Below are 21852 nucleotides of genomic sequence, written 5' to 3'. Positions count from 1 at the left end.
ACAAAAAAAGTAATGTGATCAGTCAATGTGACTAGAACTTGTGCCCTATTCCTGATACCAGGGGTATCAGGAATAGGGCAGGAGTGTTGTGATCTTCCTGCACACAGTGCCCTATCCCTGATACCAGGGGTGTTGTGATCTTCCTGCATGCAGTGCCCTATCCCTAATACCAGGAGTGTTGTCATCTTCCTGCATGCAGTGCCCTATCCCTGATACCAGGGGTGTTGTGATCTTCTTGCACACATCCCGGTATCAGGGATAGGGTACTGCATGCAGGAAGATGACAACACCCCTGGTATCAGGGTTAGGGCACTGTGTGCAGGAAGATCACAACACCCCTGGTGTCAGGGTTAGGGCACTGTGTGCAGGAAGATCACAACACTCCTGGTATTAATAGGGATAGGGCACTGCATGCAGGAAGATCACAACACCCCTGTTATCAGGGTTAGGGCACTGTGTGCAGGAAGATCACAGCACTCCTCGTATTAGGGATAGGGAACTTTGTGCAGGAAGATCACAACACCCCTGGTATCAGGGTTAGGGCACTGCATGCAGGAAGATCACAAAACCCCTGGTATCAGAGTCAGGGCACTGTGTGCAGGAAGATCACAACACTCCTGGTATTAATAGGGATAGGGCACTGCATGCAGGAAGATCACAACACCCCTGGTATCAGGGTTAGGGCACTGTGTGCAGGAAGATCACAGCACTCCTGGTATTAGGGATAGGGCACTTTGTGCAGGAAGATCACAGCACCCCTGATATCAGGGTTAGGGCACTTTGTGCAGGAAGATCACAACACTCCTGGTATTAGGGATAGGGCACTTTGTGCAGGAAGATCACAACACCCCTGGTATCAGGGTTAGGGCACTGTGTGCAGGAAGATCACAACACTCCTGGTATTAATAGGGATAGGGCACTGCATGCAGGAAGATCACAACACCTCTGGTATCAGGGTTAGGGCACTGTGTGCAGGAAGATCACAGCACTCCTGGTATTAGGGATAGGGCACTTTGTGCAGGAAGATCACAGCACTCCTGGTATCAGGGTTAGGGCACTTTGTGCAGGAAGATCACAACACCCCTGGTATCAGGGTTAGGGCACTGCATGCAGGAAGATCACAACACCCCTGGTATCAGGGTTAGGGCACTGTGTGCAGGAAGATCACAACACTCCTGGTATTAATAGGGATATGGCACTGAGTGCAGGAAGATCACAACACCCCTGGTATCAGGGATAGGGCACTGTGTTCAGGAAGATCACAACACCCCTGGTATCAGGGTTAGGGCACAAGTTCTAGTCACATTGACTGATCACATTACTTTTTTTGTCAAGCTACCAACTGTTTCCATTTCCCATCCCCCATATATTGTCAGTGGGAACCTTGGTAACATGAATAAATAAGAGGGCAGCCAATAGGAATACATACTAATTCCTAAACTGGCCTTAACTGACCTGAAAAGTGTCAAATTGTATCATTTTCTGTTAGTGCGCACTAACTCCCGTTAGTGTGCACTAATCGGAAAAAACGATTTTTTAACTAAAAAATCGTGCCAAACACGATTTTCTTCTCCTGCCAGATGATTTCGATCATTAAGACGATAGGGCACACGATTCACACGTCTATTCCATACCATATTCTATACCATATATATATATATATATATATATATATATATACCATACCATATTCTATACCATATATTTGTGCATTCCATGTTCTATATAATGTTCCTTGTAAATTATTACCATGTTCAATTAGTAGTTTCTTTGTTCCTTAATTTCACAGTTACCGTTCAATGTAAAAGCAATGCCTAAAAGTTATTTATTTATTTATTTTATTTATTTAGAAACTTTTATTAAGTTATTTGTAAACCGATACGATGTGCAAATGGATGTCGGTATATAAAAGTTTTTAAATAAATAAATAAATAAAATAAATACCACCTGCAGGGGATGGTGTTCCAGAGCAATCATTTCCCCAATGTACCATGTCACTGTCTTTGATGCTGCTTGCTTCTTATCCTAAGACAGTGATGTGGAATGCCACCCCATCTGCTCCATGGTGGCTTGCCACTGACATGGGGTTGGGGATGCTTCCCTGCCATCTCACTGTGGGAAAGGGCTGGGGGTTTGGCTTGGAAGACAGACTTCACCTTTTCTATGGCTTTTCTGCTCCTGCTACTTTGAGTGGAAGATAGAGTCCTAAGACTAGTACAGGAAGACTCTCCTTAAACCAATACTAATGGGAATTCTTTTTGAAAATGATGCTGCATACCACTGTTTACAAGATAGCCCAGTACCTTTCCTTTATTGATTTCCTTTCAATAATGAATGCATTTTTCAAAACACTTGTCTTCCAGAACTCTAAATTACCTCCACACCTCTGATGTTTTGCAAGATACTTTCTTCCTCTCTGAATCCTTGGATGCTGCTGCTGGGGTTGAGGGCAAACCAGAAAGAAAAAGTTTAGGGCATCTTTCATGCTCTCCACCACCTGCTCTTCCTGGTAGGGATGTGCAGAGGGACGCCATACGTTGCATTCGTGATTTGGATTTGTCGGGGAGCAGATATGCTGCATCGGCCGTATGGCGCCCCGATGCGTTAATATGGCGATTTCTATTCGTGTGCCTGCTAAAATTCAAATTAACTACAACCCCCCACCCTCCTGAGTTTTGGTAAGACTTACCAAAACTCTCTGGTGGTCCAGCGGGGGGGTCCGGGAACCATCCCCTGCACTAACACCCTCGGTGCCGGTTTCATCATGGCGCCGATAGCCTTTGTCACAGGGGCTACCGGTGCCATTGGTCAGCCCCTGTCACATGGCCATCGGCACCATCTTGTGCTCCTACCATGTGACAGGGGCTGACCAATGGCACCGGTAGACCCTGTGACATAGTATGGGTAAAGGCTATCGGCGCCATTTTGAGTAGTGGCATCGGACGGCCGGATTGCAGGAGGTCGCTCCGAGACCCCCAGGGACTTTTGGCCAGCTTGGGGGGGCCTCCTGAACCCCACAAGACTTGCCAAAAGTCCAGCGGGGGTCCTGGAGCGACCTCCTGCACGCCGGCCGTCCGATGCCAGTCATCAAAATGGCGCCGATCGCCTTTGCCCTCACTATGTCACAGGTACCGACGGTCGGCCTCTGTGACATAGTGAGGGCAAAGGCGATCTGCTGCCAGTATTCAAAATGGTGCCGATGGCACTCCGGCCGTCTCATGCCACTACTCAAAATGGCGCCGATAGCCTTTGCCCATACTATGTCACAGGGGCTACCGGTGCCATTGGTCAGCCCCTGTCACATGGTAGGAGCACAAGATGGCGCCGATGGCCATGTGACAGGGGCTGACCAATGGCACCGGTAGCCCCTGTGACAAAGGCTATCGGCGCCATGATGAAACCGGCACCGAGGGTGTGAGTGCAGGGGATGGTTCCCAGACCCCCCGCTGGACCACCAGGGAGTTTTGGTAAGTCTTGGGGGGGGGTTCAAGAGGGTGGGGGGTTTGTTTAAATTTTTATTTAGGTGGCCGTATAATTCGGGGGGGGGGGGGGAAGATTCGTGTATTCGTGGGGAAGCGCGATACGTTTCACTTCCCCACGAATTCTATGAATAGTGTAATATACGTTGCGGCTCGCCAATACGGCGAAAACGAATGCACACCCCTACTTTCTGGGTCTTCTATTTGTTTCAGCAGTATCACTTGCTACCTCCTGTGGTTGATCACTGGATAACATGCTAGTAACTAGACTCCTCAAATCCTTCTCTGCTACTAGATTTTCAATATCCTCTGACTCTTAAAATCTTGGAAGTAGTATAATGGGTACACGATCAATCAAACTGATTGACAGGTGAGATAAGGATGACAGCAGCCAATCAGCGTTCACTTCCGGTCTAAGCCCCGCCCACGCCCCGCCCACTCCCCATAGAAGTGAATGGGGGCGTAGCCACGCCCCCTCCCGCCTCCTCCCGCCCTCTACCACGCCCCCAACCACACCCCTTCCGCCACAGGCCCCACCCCTTCCGCAGCCAATCAGCGTTCACTTCCGGTCTAAGCCCCGCCCACGCCCCGCCCACTCCCCATAGAAGTGAATGGGGGTGTAGCCACGCCCCTCCCGCCTCATCCCGCCCTCGACCACGCCCCAGGCCCCACCCCTTCCGCCACAGGCCCCACCCCTTCCGCAGCCAATCAGCATTCACTTCCGGTCTAAGCCCCGCCCACTCCCCATAGAAGTGAATGGGGGCGTAGCCACGCCCCTCCCGCCTCATCCCGCCCTCGACCACGCCCCAGGCCCCACCCCTTCTGCCCCAGGCCCCACCCCTTCTGCCCCGGCCCCACCCCTTCCGCCCCTGGCCCCCGCCCCAGACCCCGCCCAGACCCCATCGATGCTCCTCCCCTCCCAATAGAAGTGAATGGGGAGCCCCTCCCACCCCCACACCGCCCCCCATGATGTCACGGATGACCCCGCCCACACCCCAACCCCCAGCCACACCCCCCTGTGACGTAGCGGGTATGACATCACCGGAAGTCCACCCCACACCGCCCCCCAAAAACACACCCCCTAAAACGTCATCAGAAAGGGTCCTGTCGCTTTTTTAATGATGTCAGTATTAATGGACTCTGGCTGTTTTTGATGATTTCACCGGAAGTACAATACAAAAGTCCCAAAATATGCGCTCCTAGAACCTCCTGATGCCTTTTTAATGATGTCGGAGCCGGTAGTATGCTTTTAGGAGGCAGGAAAACTGCAGGAAATATGCTTTTTTTCTAGCCACTCTGTTTTTAAAAAACCAAACAAAATACAAGCTGATAGGAGGCAGAAAAACAGTGGCTCGTTCTGTTGACAAGGATTTGGTTTTTTTTTTAAAACAAGTGATTGAAGCTACCGGTGGTGAATTGCATGAACTGCAGGATCAAACTTTGCAAAAGACAGGTTTTTTTTTTTTTTTTTCCAAAAGACTAGGGACCGGGTAGTATAAAGGGTACGCTGTCACTCAAACCCCCAAGCCAAACCCCCCCAGTGATGTCACCAGAAGCCCAAGCCCACCCCTCCAAGCCCTTGCTGTAGATAGGCATGCCCCAATAAAAAAAGTTACCAGAGAGCTGGCAGGAAACTGTGACTCATTCTGTACACAGAGACGGAGAATCCAATTACACCCCTTCCCTCCGCCCCCTCTGCCTCAAGCCGGCCTTCCCCCAGACCTAAATCTGAGCAGAGGATAATTGAAAGCAGTGGGGGGTGCAGGTTTGCAATGGTGAAACACAAGGCTTTAGTTTTGTTTTAAAAAAAACAGACTTCTGTATTTTACAGCCATATAAAAAACAAGAATGCACCAGCGGATCTTAAAGAAAATTTATAATGAGCCAGGAAATACCGGCAGTTTTGGCGGTATAACACCTCTTTTGCAGGCAGCTAAAGCATGTATGCCGTCTGTGACCAAGAAACAAGTGATTGATTGGCTTACAGAACAAGATGCTTATTCTTTACACAAACCTGCTAGGGTACGATTTAAAAGAAATAAAACCATAGTGTCTGATGTGGAGTTTTGTTTTAAAAAAAAACAGACTTCTGTATTCTCCCCCACAACCCTTCCCTCCTCCCCTCTCTGTTAGACACGCCCAAACTTGCAAGACCGGATATAGAAATAAGCATGTGATAGTGATCACGTGAGAACAATCTTCAAGCAGAGTTGTTGTAATTGTTCCTGAAAATGGCCGTATATGAAACACCTAAGCGTCTTGAAATGAAAATCGTTCAACAGCCAAAACTAAAGAGGAGCCATAAACGAAAGCGGAGGGCAGAAGAAGAAGGAGGAAGCACTGACCCAGATTTTGATGAACTTCCGTTGGGGCAAAAGCTTTTGATTCGCAGGATCCAAACTTGATCAATGAAAATGCTTTAGATTCTGAAGATTTAGAGCTGCACAAAGCTGCTCTGGATGCCGAAGCAGATTATTTGTTGGAAAAGCTTGAGTGTAAGGTAAGAAAAAATCTCTTTCCTTCTAATGATGCATTTTAGGGGTGGCGTGTTTGGGAGCTATCTATAATAGAGAGTTTGTTTAGAAGAGGTTTTAATTTAATGTTTTACATTATGTTTTATAGGAAAATGAAGGATCTTTACAAACAGAAGAATATGGAGACACACCAGGTATCAAAATGAACTGTATTTGCTGCTTCTGTCCAAATATAAAAGAACCAGATACATGTGATCAAAAAAAAAAACAACAATCCTGAAGATGTGCACGATTTCAGCTGGTGGAGCTATATAGGATTCCCAAAACCACCGCCGGTGCATGGAGTTTTTCGAAAAACAACATTTAGATCGATCGTAAGGGTGGCTGTCTATAGTATTCTTAAAAAATGTCTGTCAGGCATACGGTATGAAAATTGCGAAGGCTGTGTTCTCAACGATCCGAGTCAGGATGATCATAGTTGCGTTTATTGGACTGCCTCTGACACACAGGAACAATTAAGGACCGCTTGTAACAGGTTGTGCCTAGAACGTGTTTTGAATCTTGTGGTACTAGCTGCATATAAACAAGGTGTATTAAGCCTAAACAATGACGATATGAATCTGATCATATATCTTATACACAGTGTGAAAACTGCTGAAAATCCTGTTCAAAAACTAAACAGTTTGCTTAAACCTACAGATGAGATTTTAATGATAAAATATATAAATGCCATCATCTATGGTAGAAAACACCAGTCCTTTTTTAAAAATGTATAATAAAGCAGTCTTTGTTTTTTCTTGTCTGTATTTCAGAAGTATGTATTGACAATGAAATACTTTGTAATATTTTAACAAATTTTGCCATGTGTATAAATTAGTTAATAAAAACAACTAATAAATATATCAGAATTAACAAAATGTGTCAATTGTGCTTTAAGGTGATATGGAAGTTTTTAGGGGGGATATCTTATGGTTTTATTAAGTCTCTTTGATATCAATGCACAGGCTGTAAATGTTTGATACAGCAACTATTTCATTAACTAAGGAATGTATATTGCTATGAGCTATGTGTGGGGGGGGGGGGGGGGAAGTTGTCTGGATCCAAGATCTGTAAATGGTTAATCTAATCAGAATGAGACAATGTTTGGAAGGGAAAAAAAAAGACCAGAATGACAAGACATTCAAGAGAGACCAATTTTTATTTTGTAAAGTGCCCCAAGACCTAAGAGGGCGTTGGTAACACACTACCTTTCATGAACAAAAGGGGGGATGTATATTGTAATGAGGTAGGTGCGGATAGCTGTCTGGGACACATAATCTAATCAGGGAAAAACAATGGTCAGCAAAACATTAAATCACAAAAAAAGGTTCAACATACTATAGTTTTGTGAATGGGCTTCAGATCTAAAGAGATATTGATAATACATTCAAAAAGCCCTGTAAATGATAACCCAAGCAAGAGAACAATCTTATTCTATAAGATGTCCATCACATGACAGAGAGGCCAGGTAGCTTTTTTTTTTTTTTTTTTTTGGTTTCAATACACAGGTTTTGAGGTTTGTTGGTGGTTACGCCCCACCTAATGCTGGTGATAAAAGGGTATAGCCGGTGACCAGAAAAGATTCAGCAGTCTGGAGTTTGAAACAGAAATGGATTCTTCAAACAAAGAAAGGCAGAAGCCTGTGTTTATTAATAAAATGTCACTTACTAAACGCAGAAAACAAAGGAAATTGAAAGGTGAGTTAATAGTTTTAATGTATATTTTTAGATATGATTTTTAAAAAAACAGTAGTAAAAACAGTGTTTGTCTGTTTTATCATTAGAACAGGAAAATATTGCAAAATCAGACACACATTTGAACATAGAAGAAGAAGAACAGCCTGGCTGCAGTAATGCCTTAGACAGAAAAAAAATTGATCAACAAGGCATTTCTGACAGCAATGCAAATAATGGTGAGAAATAGGTTTTCCTTAATGTCTATGACCCTCCCAAATGCCTCTCTTTTTTTCCTTCATAACAGTCAACGAAGCAGAGATCTATTTACAAAGACATCAAAAGTGTGTGTGACCCTGTGTTTTTTTATTTTATTTTGTAATTTTTAGAATGTGAAAATGGTGCAAACAAAACTATTTCCAAAAGAAAGAGAAAGGAGTCTGAAGATGCAGTTGAAGGTAAGAAGTATTTTTTTATATATCTGTACGGGTAAAACAACAATTAGTTCACAACTGTGTAAAAGAAAAGGTATTACCATATTTTTTTGTTTTTTTACATAACAGACCATGAGCAGCATATGCCAAAGAAATCTGACGAAAGACCGTACAAAAAACCGAGAGATAAACAAAAAAGTAAGAATCTATACTGTTATAGTTTTAAGAAAAATTCTTCTTAAAATATTGCAAAAAAAAAGTATGAGCCCACCCGTGTTAATTATTATTATTTTTAATTTTTAGACCGTGAAAAGACTGCAAAAAAGCCTATTTCCGAAAGAAAAGATGAGAGAGACAGCAACAGACCTGTGCACAGGGAGGAAGTAGAGAAAGAATGTGAAAGCATGTTCTTAGATAATTGTACCGATGACAATGTTTCAGGGGGGTTGGTAAATAATTGTATACCAGAGACCTCTGAAAATGCAGCTGTAGAAAATGAACCGGTTAATTTTGTGCAATTTGTGAGAAGGTGGAACCGTGATTTAGAAAAATTTAATGGCGTGCTTTATTCAGAGGAATTTCGTTTTATTAATTTAGATAGAATAGATTCTTTCATAGATGCGCAAAATGTTGTGAGACAAGGCATACAGCATGTTCTAAATGAAATAAGCCATAACGTGTCCCCCCATGATTATATACAGATTCATTTACATTCTACAGGTTTTCATAATTCTTTGTATTCGGGAAAGTTAAACCCTCAGGATTTGAACGCTGATGATTTCTTAGATCAAGTTAGTAAACTCCTGCAGAGTTATAGAGAGATACAGTTTGGTGAGACATTCCGCATAGTCATTCTTGTTATAAGGAACAGAGGGGGCGGGTCACGAAGGGTTTTAAGGTCTATTCTGTACAGTCAAATCATACATAAAAAGAGAAGGCATTTAATAGACTTGAACAACACAGATAATAAGCTCTGTTTTGCAGGGAGTGTTACAGCGCTCATGTCACCAACAAAGCTCACAGATGCAGAGCTATTAGACCGTGCTAAAAAACTGCACACAGAGCTAGGGTGGTCAGAACATAAAAAGGTCATGCTAGATGATGTCTCAACATTTGAACAACATTTGGGTATAAACATAAGAGTTGTGCTTTATACAAACAATGGTGGTGTTTTAAGACAAAGGACAGACCTGAATTCCAGAAAACTGTATTTATATTGCTACATGATGACCATTTTTATGGAATCTTAGATGTAAAAAAGCTCTATGGGGAGCGAAACTTCTGTCATTTTGCCAGAAACCATATAGTCACGATCATAATTGTACATTATGGTGCCGTCTCTGTTTAACAGCAATGTGTGTAGACAATATCGGGGTACAACAGAGATGTCCGAAATGCAGGCTGTATTGTCGTTCTCAAGAGTGTTTAGAAAGGCATACAGTTCTGGCTTTAAAAAAAGAAGTTGAGTGTTTGCTTAAAATACTGTGCGAAAAATGTGAATCGTATGTTGATAAAAACATAAATGCCGGGTCAGACAATGTAAGCTTTGTTCTGAGCCCTTGATCGCTGGCGACAAGCATTTGTGTTTTATGCCCCCTATTGATCATGCACAAATATCTGAAAAATATATATTTTATGATTGTGAATGTGTTCAGGAAACAGGCTTTCACGTTCCAAATTATATATATGCAACAGATTTAAACAACACAAGAAACTGGGAGTTCAAAGGTCTTGAGAGTATTTCTAAGTTTGTTAAGATTTTTTGTGACAAAAAGTTCAAAGGATACACCTTCATAGCGCATAATTCTAAAGGCTATGATGGTTATTTTGTAGTTAGAGAGCTGCTAAAGGAAAAGATGGATGTGCGCTTGTTAGCTCAGGGTGCTAAGCTCTTAGAAATCACGATAGAACCCCTGGGTATACGGTTTAAAGACTCTTTAAATTTCCTGCCCATGAAGCTTAGCAAGCTTCCGCAAGCCCTGGGGTTTCAAGGCTGTAAGGGTTATTTCCCGCATTTTTTTAACACCAGGGTTAATCAAAATTATGTGGGACCTATGCCCGGTGTTGAGTATTACGGAGATGGGTATATGATGTCTGGAGAAAGAGAGGAGTTTTTAAAATGGTACAGCGACAATCAAAATAACACCTTTGATTTACAAAAGGAGCTGGCCTATTATTGCCAACAGGATGTGAACATTCTGAGGCAAGCTTGTGTCTTATACAGAAATGAAATCATGGCTTTGACAGAGAGAGAGGTGGTTGTAGAGCAGGATGGTGGATCTAAAACTGTGAAAAGGTGTATAGACCCCTTCCAATATATAACACTGGCATCTGTGTGCATGGCTATGTACAGGTTTATGTTCTTAGAACCCAAGACCGTGGCACTCGTCCCTCCAGACAACTATCACAGACACACAAAGAGATATTCAACACCCTCTATACAGTGGCTGATGTATACAGAGGCCACAGAGCAAATACAGATCACCCATGCTCTAAAGGGGGGTGAAAAGCAGGTGGGTCCCTATTTTCTTGACGGTTATGCACTTATTGATGGGGTACCAACAGCTTTTGAATTTAACGGCTGTTTTTTCCACGGTTGTCCGAGCTGTTATAACGATAAAGACCAGAACCCCTTAACGGCTACAACCTTTGGTTTTCTCAATTACAAAACACAAATCAAAGCAGATTTCCTGAAAAGAAGAGGGTTTAAGGTCATAAGCTTGTGGGAACACGAATGGAAGAGAATGGTGAAAGAAAATATCAGGGATTGTGCAGACTTTCTGGTTAAATCAGGCCTGCCGCAGCAGCTAGTACCCAGAGATGCCCTCTTTGGTGGTAGAACCAATGCTACATGTTTGTACTATAAAGCCAGGGCTGATGAAAAAATACATTACTATGATTTTACCAGCCTCTACCCCTTTGTCAATAAAACCAAGGAATACCCTGTTGGCCACCCGCAAATCATTTATGACAGCTTTGGACCCCTCTCAGACTATTTTGGGCTTGTTAAAGCCAAAGTGTATCCACCACGAAAGATCTTTTTCCCAGTATTACCGGTCCGTGTGAGCGGTAAGCTCATGTTCCCACTGTGCCGCACATGCGCTGACAACAGTCTGCAGGATATGTGCAACCACACGGATGAGGAGAGAGCCCTCGTAGGGACTTGGTGCACTGTGGAGATGAATGAGGCTGTTGCAAAAGGGTATGTGGTTGCTGAAATATGTGAAATATGGCACTTTGAATGTAAATCTGTCAGCCTGTTTTCTGAATACATAAAAATGCATCTCCGTCAAAAACAGGAGGCCTCTGGTTACCCTCAGTGGTGTACCGATGTAGAAAAACAAAACATGTATATATCTGATTTTTACAAAAAAGAAGGTGTAGTTTTAAGGCCTGAACAGGTTAGTATAAACCCCGCAAAGCGTCAAATTGCCAAGCTTTTCTTAAACTCTTTGTGGGGGAAGTTTGGTCAAAGAACAAACCTACCTGTTACAAGTATTGTGAGAGATCCTGACGATCTGTATAAGTATTTGTTTTCACCCGAATATGATGTTTCATCATGCGATTTTATTGATGATGAAACAGCCTGTGTGACATGGAAGCATTCAAAAGACCGCAGCATATTGTCAGGTAATACAAACATCTTCATTGCCTGTTTCACAACTGCTTATGCTCGTTTAGAACTGTACAAACTGCTTGACAGTTTGCAAGAACGTTGTCTGTACCACGATACAGACTCTGTGATATTTGTGAGTCGTGAGGGTGCCAGCGATCCGCCTTTGGGAGATTATTTAGGACAGTTGACGAGCGAGATACCCGCAGACGAGCATATCACAGAGTTTGTATCGGCTGGGCCCAAAACATATGGCTACAAACTATCCAGCGGAAAGACCTGTATGAAAGTGAAGGGGTTTACGTTAAATGTAGAAAATTGTAAAAAGATCAATTTCACTAATTTGAAAGACCTCGTCTTTGACTATAAAACTGACGCCGTGGACAAGAGTCCTAAAAAGATACAGGTACAACAATCTGGGATCATTAGAAACAAAAAGACCTGGGCGATAGAGACCGGCCTACTTAAGAAAACACAAAGGGTCGTATACGATAAAAGGGTGATAAAAGAGGGTTTTAATACGCTGCCTTATGGATACTGAATTTGTGGATGTGCGCTGGAGGCACCCATTTTCGTGTATTTTAGCCGGACCGTCAAATAGCGGCAAAAGCTTCTTTGTTAAAAACCTGCTAGATCACGCTGGACGTGTGTTGACTGACATGCCTGATAATATTGTATGGTGTTATAGTTGCTGGCAACCTTTGTATAAAGAAATGCTGTGTAAATATCCTTTTATTACCTTTATGGATTCTTTGCCTGATACTTTTAATGATGATCAACTGTTTCCAACCAATAAAATAAATATGGTTATTATAGACGATTTGATGGCTTCTGCTTGTAAAAGTGATGAAATCGAGAAAGCCTTCACACAATACGTGCATCACAGAAATCTGAGTATTATATATATTGTACAAAATGTCTTCTGTCAAGGCAAAACAAGCAGAACTATAGCCTTAAATACCAAATATATGGTGCTCTTTAAGAATCCTAGAGACAAGTTGCAAATCGCTATTTTAGCCAGACAGATGTACCCCGGTAAGTCACGCTTCTTTTTAGAAGCCTTTGAGGATGCCACCAGAAAGCCATATGGATATCTCATCGTGGATTTAAATGCTACGACCCCTGAGCGTTACAGATTGAGGACAAACATCTTTCCACCAGAATGGACCACTGTATATTGTGAAAAAACACAACCCCTCCATAAAAAGAAGTGAATATATATTCTCCCCCACATATTTGTTTTGTGTGTGTCCCAGAGATCATGTCTGCTCGCTTAAAGCGGAACCTAGCCCTTTTAAAACTTTTAGTTCAAGCCTCTCCGCAACGGAGAAAAGCTATCCTAAAGGCCGCTTCTAACGATTTAGTGGGGGCCATAGCGGAGATCGCACTAAACACTCTGAGAGGTAATGTTCCTTTATCACAACAGCAGATAAACATCTTGAAAAGGAAACGTCAAGCCATAAGGATTTTGGGTGATAAAAGAATAACACTTAAGAAAAAAAAGAAGCTGGTCAAACAGTCAGGGGGGTTTATCGGGCCTCTGCTAGGATTCGCGCTACCGCTCATCACGGGGCTTTTGAGCTAAAATACTAATGCAGCACACAGAAAAAATGTATTTAGTGTCTAGTCAACAACTTGACCGTTTGAGAAGCCCTTCAGTTCATGAGGAAAATATTAGAACCACAGCTGTTCAAAGACTCGATGAAGAAATGAAAGGTATACTTCAAAGTTCTGGTATGTCTGAATATGAGAAAGCCAAACGCTATTCAGAAGTGCTACAGCGCTATCTGGTGCTTAACAGACACGGAGAAATGGAAAAAGAAAGAATAAATCTGTATCTACCCCCACAGGATGATACAGCAACCTCTGCATTTCTAGAGCACAAAAGCCCCCCAGACCCCATCCTGCAGGAAGTGTTAAACAGCATCAGCATGCACCGTAGAAAAAATGCAGAAATACTGCTCAATAAACTGTCAAAGAATAAGGACATTGCATCCTGGGAGAGTAATGGGACTTTTGTATACAAGGGAAGACCTGTAAGTGGCTCTAACCTATTAGACCTGATTCGTGGAGCTACACAGACCCGTGCTCTTTCACATCGGAGGATACCCAAAGGTTGGGGAGAGTTCATGCAAACCCTGGCAGAATTAAACATGCCCTCCACCGTCATGGGTAATCCAGCCAACAGGGATCTGCTGGTACAGCTCAAGGAAAATCCTTCAGCGACAACTGCTGAAATGTACACAAAGACTGTAAAGTGCAAAGACCCCCTCCCCCGTAAGAGACGTAAAGTACTTGATACAAACAGATGGTTGAAGGTGTAATTATATCTTTTCAAATAAAAAAAAAGGCTTTTTTAAAATATAGACTATAGACGTTTGGTTTGTTTTTCAAAAACTCTCAAGAGAGATTGTTTTTATTTAGGATTAGTACAATATTCTTGGTACGGTACACACACCTGGGGGGTATGAAACAGACAGCGAAAAGATTTAGACATACAACATGTTCTCTGTTTGTTGTTTTTTACAAATTGTAAAACCATTTTGTCATTTTGCAATGGTTCTTCGGAATACAGTTTTAAAATATTTTCAAAAGACAGCCCTTTACAACGTTGATGTAGGAAAAACACACAGTGGTTACCGCAGGTTGTAGATACAGGGTGTTGCAGTTGTTTGCTGCTGTATAAAACATCCTCACAATGTTTATTGAAAAAGTTCATAATACTGTTAGGGAAGAACAAACTATCAGGCTGTTGCCCGTAGGAATCAAAAAATTCTCCTGTGCCGTTTTCAGTCACGTATATTGCTAGCCAGTGTTCTCCAGGAAGGTCGTGGGGGTGGGTGTTTACCACCAAGCTTGCAGGTTTCCTTTCTATTTGTACATCAGACAGCCAGTCACTGGGTAGGACGTCTACAAAAGATTTTGTAACATACGGATCCTTCTTTAAAATACGGTAGATCTGTACGGTGTTCATCATCATAGATAATCAAAAAGGACGTTCCTTCTGTGGTTAATTTCTATCACGTTGTCAAAGACACCATACACAATCATATTCACCGTGTGTGGCAAAGCGATGGCAAAACGGATTTCAGCCCGCAGATTACCGGTTTTAATCAAAGAGTAGTGGTCCGTGCACTCTTGGTCGGGTGATAGGTCAAAGGCCAGCAAGGTATAACCTTGGTAAAACTCTTGACGATCAATCAAGAGAGCACTGTCTTTCAAATGTTTACCCGTTGCTTGAACCAGCTGCATGTATTCTCTGATACAACAGCCGTTATCGAAATCCGGCTGGAGAGGTTTCCCTGGGACTTGCTCACCATCCACATACAGCGCAGCAAAGTTGATATCGTAATGTTTAAAATTGAAGGGGTTTTTAGAGTAATTACCGCTGAAAGCGTCATTATCCACAAAGCCCAATACGATAATTTTGGGTAATTGTCCCAAAAAGAGGTTTTCCTGGTTAGTCACACGGGCGCCAGCCGGTATGCTAAAGACTTTCAGACTTACACGGTCCACGGCGTACTTGACATTAGCTCTCAGCAGCGCTTCTGCATGCCCCAAGCGCACTCCCGGTGACACTTTCACTCTCCTTACAAAGAGGGCTGCAGATAAAATAATGAGTTTGTACCTCTCGTTGGCATCTCCGCTCATTAAGCAGAACGTATCTTTGTTCCGCGTTAGTTTAATTTTCACATCCACGCCATTTATGAGCAGCTTTTCTTGAAAAAACAGATCGCTATGTAAATGTCCCAGAAGCTCTACTTTATGGCTAGCGGCTGTAAACACAGCTCTTTCGGTAAAACCTTTATTACGCGATCCCACGTCTCTCACTTCATGGTTTCCGGCTGTGTCTTTATAAAATAGGCCGCTTGTAAACTGTGTTTTGAGAGGACCCTCGCCGTAATTGAGAAACAGTTCTATGAGGGCTCTGTAAGGGTAACAGTTGTTGCTCTGACTAATGAGTCTATCTCCGAGAGTGACATCCAGCTGGCTAAAAATAGAGGCTATTGGATAGTTCACGAGAGCTACTCTGGCCCCTACTTCAAGATCGGACCCATCTTCGTTCACGATTTTGCAGGTCAGGTATAGCAACGTGTTGTTCAAATCCAGGTAATCCTCGCCATGTCCGGCTATATAAAAATCTAAAGGGGCTGTTTCTGACAAGGCAGATAATGGCGGAATCTCCACATAAACACTTTTTTCTATGCTGGTTTGTGTGGGGGCCAGTTGAAACAGATCCAGTTCTGATTTCAAACATTCTTCAGACCCCTGATGTACAAAAGCCATAGTTTTTAGAATATATCTTGCTTCTTGGCGGAGAGGTTTCTCTTCTTCCCCTTGCGGTTAGTCTTTTGAGACTTGGCACGTTTGGTCTTCTTTGTTTTAAAAGGTTCAGGAGGCCCCTGTTGATTTGTTCTCTTTCTTTTAACAGCTCTTCTAATAACCACTAATCCTGACCCCTCCTGCTCTGTGTTATTGTTCATTTTATGCAGAACCGCCGTTGTGACACGGCCCATAACATCTTTGGCGATGTTTTTTGCTGCACTTTTCACATGAGGTTTAACAATCTCAAAACCCCTTCTCAAAAGAGGTATTGCTTTTCTAAAGAGACTACGAAAAATTCCGCCTATCCCAGCCCCGTACATGACCGGAGCACCGTAATACCCCGAAAGGCCTTCACCGGCCTGTGCTGCATAGTAATTTCTGTATGCGCCAGGGTCCCCATAGTATTTAACCACAACCATTTTAAAAAATAGTTTTCCGGGGTCGCAGGTGTAGCTTAAGGATCACTTTCCCATAGCGAAATGAGACGTGTTGGTTCTGGTCCGTCTTTATTTCAAATGTTATGGTGTCTATGTGCTGCTTGTTCACAGGAACATAATGCGGTTTATCATAAGTGAAGGTGATAAACTCGTCCTTACCCCCTTTAGTGGGAACACAACGAAGCAGCTGCACAAAATGGTCTCCCACCAGCTGGTGCTCTACAATATCCGTATACAGGTATAGGGTATTAAACCCTCCTGTGATATCCGTTGGAAATAGCGAGCGGTTCGTATTCGTTTTAGCTTCTAGCCCCAAAATGGTCGCTAAGTCACCCCCTGCGGAAATTACTGCTTTGTCCTCTGACTTTAATTTGATTCTTCGGATATTGGGGTCATAGATGATTCGTGGTGCCATGGCTTTGAGGACACTGTTCATGTCGTGGTTCATTTGATCCGTCAGGTTTTGAACGGTTGCATAATACCCTCTTCGTACAACAAAGTGATGCTCTGTGCTTCCTTCACCAGTGGTGACAACATATTTATGGTCTTCTTTAATATTATCCCATGTGTTCGGGTACTGTATTTCCACCAGACCCACTTCCCACGGGCCCTGTAGGTCCAAAGGTCTAGCTAATTGTGTGGTGAAATTAGAGCTGTTGTTTTGTGGAAATATTCTCACAGAGGCGTTACTAGGCAGCGTTACGTAAAATCCCCCTTCATTCATTTTTTTCTTTTTATGAGACAAGGCCTTTTCAAATCAAATGTTTTGAATCTCTGATGCTTTTATCCAGCTGTTAAATTTTTCAGGCCATCCTCGCCATTTCACAAAGCACTGCTTGTTCTTACCTCTCCCTTTTACCTTTAGAACCTTATCAACGCGGTATATTCTGTCCTGTTGAGGGCTGACTTTCTGTAATTCTTCAGGATAAAAAGAACCTTGAATGGTTTCCTCACCATAATCTTGTATCTTGTACACTGTTTTCTGTCCCCTGCTTAGGACGTCAGTAATTATAAATATCTCATCTGTCCATGTTTGTTCATAACCTTTTTCAAATTTCCCTTTAGTTTTTGACAGTCTAACATGATCCCCCTTTTTTAAAAAAGGCTTAGCAGTTTCATGTTTGTTGTTATTGCCGTAGATTACTTTCCAGAACCGCAGTGAGTTTGAGGTTGTTACATCGATGGGGCGGGCCTGTATTGTTCTGTGAAAACTGCGATTGTAACTGTTCATAAAAGCCGGAAGCACATCTTCATAGCGAAAAGTGTTGCGCGCTGTAAAGTATCGCCACATTTTGGATTTTAAAGTCCTGTTAAATCTCTCCACAACTGCTGCCTTAACATCGTTGTTGGTCACAAAATGCTGAATGCCCCTGTATTTTAACAAACTCTTCACAGATCTGTTTAAAAACTCTTTACCTCTGTCTGTTTGTATTTTGTTGGGAACACGACCACCTTTAAATATATTTTCAAAGGCCTCTGCCACTTCACGACCTGTTTTTGTTTTTAGGGTCACAGCCCATGCGTATTTTGACAAAACATCTATCACCGTCAAAATGTATTTGTAGCCTCTGTTATAACCAGACAAGGCTGTCATATCAACCAAATCTGCCTGCCATTGCCAATCTATATCTGACACTATGGTTTTATTTCTTTTAAATCGTACCCTAGCAGGTTTGTGTAAAGAATAAGCATCTTGTTCTGTAAGCCAATCAATCACTTGTTTCTTGGTCACAGACGGCATACATGCTTTAGCTGCCTGCAAAAGAGGTGTTATACCGCCAAAACTGCCGGTATTTCCTGGCTCATTATAAATTTTCTTTAAGATCCGCTGGTGCATTCTTGTTTTTTATATGGCTGTAAAATACAGAAGTCTGTTTTTTTTAAAACAAAACTAAAGCCTTGTGTTTCACCATTGCAAACCTGCACCCCCCACTGCTTTCAATTATCCTCTGCTCAGATTTAGGTCTGGGGGAAGGCCGGCTTGAGGCAGAGGGGGCGGAGGGAAGGGGTGTAATTGGATTCTCCGTCTCTGTGTACAGAATGAGTCACAGTTTCCTGCCTGCTCTCTGGTAATTTTTTTTATTGGGGCATGCCTATCTACAGCAAGGGCTTGGAGGGGTGGGCTTGGGCTTCTGGTGACATCACTGGGGGGTTTGGCTTGGGGGTTTGAGTGACAGCGTACCCTTTATACTACCCGGTCCCTAGTCTTTTGAAAAAAAAAAAAAACAAACCTGTCTTTTGCAAAGTTTGATCCTGCAGTTCATGCAATTCACCACCGGTAGCTTCAATCACTTGTTTTAAAAAAAAAACCAAATCCTTGTCAACAGAACGAGCCACTGTTTTTCTGCCTCCTATCAGCTTGTATTTTGTTTGGTTTTTTAAAAACAGAGTGGCTAGAAAAAAAGCATATTTCCTGCAGTTTTCCTGCCTCCTAAAAGCATACTACCGGCTCCGACATCATTAAAAAGGCATCAGGAGGTTCTAGGAGCGCATATTTCGGGACTTTTGTATTGTACTTCCGGTGAAATCATCAAAAACAGCCAGAGTCCATTAATACTGACATCATTAAAAAAGCGACAGGACCCTTTCTGATGACGTTTTAGGGGGTGTGTTTTTGGGGGGCGGTGTGGGGTGGACTTCCGGTGATGTCATACCCGCTACGTCACAGGGGGGTGTGGCTGGGGGTTGGGGTGTGGGCGGGGTCATCCGTGACATCATGGGGGGCGGTTTGGGGGTGGGAGGGGCTCCCCATTCACTTCTATTGGGAGGGGAGGAGCATCGATGGGGTCTGGGCGGGGTCTGGGGCGGGGGCCAGGGGCGGAAGGGGTGGGGCCGGGGCAGAAGGGGTGGGGCCTGGGGCAGAAGGGGTGGGGCCTGGGGCGTGGTCGAGGGCGGGATGAGGCGGGAGGGGCGTGGCTACGCCCCCATTCACTTCTATGGGGAGTGGGCGGGGCTTAGACCGGAAGTGAATGCTGATTGGCTGCGGAAGGGGTGGGGCCTGTGGCGGAAGGGGTGGGGCCTGGGGCGTGGTCGAGGGCGGGATGAGGCGGGAGGGGCGTGGCTACACCCCCATTCACTTCTATGGGGAGTGGGCGGGGCGTGGGCGGGGCTTAGACCGGAAGTGAACGCTGATTGGCTGCGGAAGGGGTGGGGCCTGTGGCGGAAGGGGTGTGGTTGGGGGCGTGGTAGAGGGCGGGAGGAGGCGGGAGGGGGCGTGGCTACGCCCCCATTCACTTCTATGGGGAGTGGGCGGGGCGTGGGCGGGGCTTAGACCGGAAGTGAACGCTGATTGGCTGCTGTCATCCTTATCTCACCTGTCAATCAGTTTGATTGATCGTGTACCCATTATACTACTCTTGGACATAATTTATCTGAATCTATAGTTTCTCTTCAGACTTGCTGCAGATATTTCTTAGGAGGAAATGGGGTTCAATGTACTAGTTTTGGCTTCTCCACTGCTAGTGACCCCCCACTGCTGATCCCACTCTGAATCTCCAGTGATTCTGCCTTCTTCTGCCCCTGCACCATAGCAACAGTGCAGATGGGAGCAGTCAGCAGCTGTCCCAGCTTCTTACTCAACCATGCCTCTGCTCAAACTGGCCCTATGTCCCTTTGGAAAAACAGGCTTCCTCTACCATTCTTGCCACATCTGCTCTTTAATGCCAGTACCATGACAGATCACTAATGGCATTGGCTAGGGACTTTTCCTGTTACTATATACCCCATATTATGGACAGACACACCCACACCATAAAGTCACTTTAGTTATGAAACAAAGCACACACCACTGTGCTATGTGCTTACCTAATACCTACTTACATTAAATGACATACACAAAAGCTGCAAGAGGAAAGTCTGCTGTATACCTTCCTGTCAGAGTCATAAGGAAAGAGAGATCTCCTCTATGTGTTGCAGACAGTGACACATTTTGTCTCTGTCTGCAACCTTCTAATCCCTGTTGATAGTGATATTATAACCTTGTAAGAGACAACAAAGACATTATAGTTTCAAATATGAAAAACTGGCAAGAGGCAACAGCCCACCTTCCTTTCTCCTATTTAATGTATTTTGTTTAAGTTTTTCTTTTACTCTTGACATACACAGAGCTTCAGAAACTATCTGATCTCTGCTTGAAATCTAATAATGACTAATAAGAAAATGGTGATTGCTCAAAATTGAGTTTTCCTTTCAGTTTCAGGGTTAAAAAAATGAAGAAATAATACTGAGATGGGCTGGTAGAAAAAGTACTGAAGAACATAAGAAGTACCATACTGGGCCAGACCAAAATTCAATCCCAGAATAGTGGTTAATCCTAAAAAGTGAATCCAGTTTCTTCTTGCTCACTCCTTAGGATGATTGGTGGGTTTTCTGGAGTCAAATAGCTAGTTATGGACTTTACCTCCAGGAAATTATCTAAACCCTTTTTAAACCCAGCTATGCCATTTGCCATAACCACAACCTCCAGCAACAAATTCCACAACTTGATTGTTTAATGAGTGAAAACACATTCTCCAAATTATTTTAAATCTGTTAACTGTCAGTTTCAAGGAGTTTTCCATAGTCCTAGTATTATTTGAAAGGGTAAATAACCAATTCTTACTTACTTGTTTCATCCCACTCATGATTTTAAAAACCTCTAATCCTACATAAATAGGTATTTATATTCTACTTTCTCCTGGGGCCAACCACACTCCCGGACAGCCCTAACCTGTTTAGCCCTTCTTCATAAGAAAACCTTTCCATCCCTTTTACCATTTTTGTTGTCCTTCACTGTACCTTTTCTAAATTCTGCTATATCTTTTTTGAGATGGGGGCAATCAGAATTGCACACAATACTCAAGATGTGGTTGCACTACAGATCTATACAGAGGCATTATAATGTTCTCCATTTTATTCTCCATTCCTTTACAAATAATTCCTAGCATTCTATTTGCTGTTTTGACCGCTGCCACACACTGAGCTAAGGTTTTCAATGCACTATCAACAAAGACTCCAAGATCCTTTTCCTGGATGGTTACTCCTATCGCAGAACCTAGTTTTGTGTATTTAAATTCAGGATTATTTTTTCTTATGTACATCACTTTGCACTTGTTCACATTAAATTTCTTTATCATTTAGATGCCCAGTTCCCCAAACTCGCAAAATCCTTCTGCAGTTTCTCACAGTTTGCCTGTGTTTTAACTACTTTAAATATTTATTTGTTATCTGCAAGTTTGATCTTTTCACTTGTTTCCTTTTTCTAGATCATTAATAAATAATGACAGATCCTGGGGCACTCTGTTCTTCACCTTGTTCTATTGGGAAAACTAACCCTTTAGTCCTACTCTTTGTTTTCCATGTTTTAACCTGTTACCAATCCACAGTAAAACAATACCTC

Source organism: Rhinatrema bivittatum, chromosome 3 (assembly GCF_901001135.1).
Source record: "Rhinatrema bivittatum chromosome 3, aRhiBiv1.1, whole genome shotgun sequence".
Taxonomy (NCBI): Eukaryota; Metazoa; Chordata; class Amphibia; order Gymnophiona; family Rhinatrematidae; genus Rhinatrema; species Rhinatrema bivittatum.
This window is presented reverse-complemented; position numbering follows the sequence as displayed.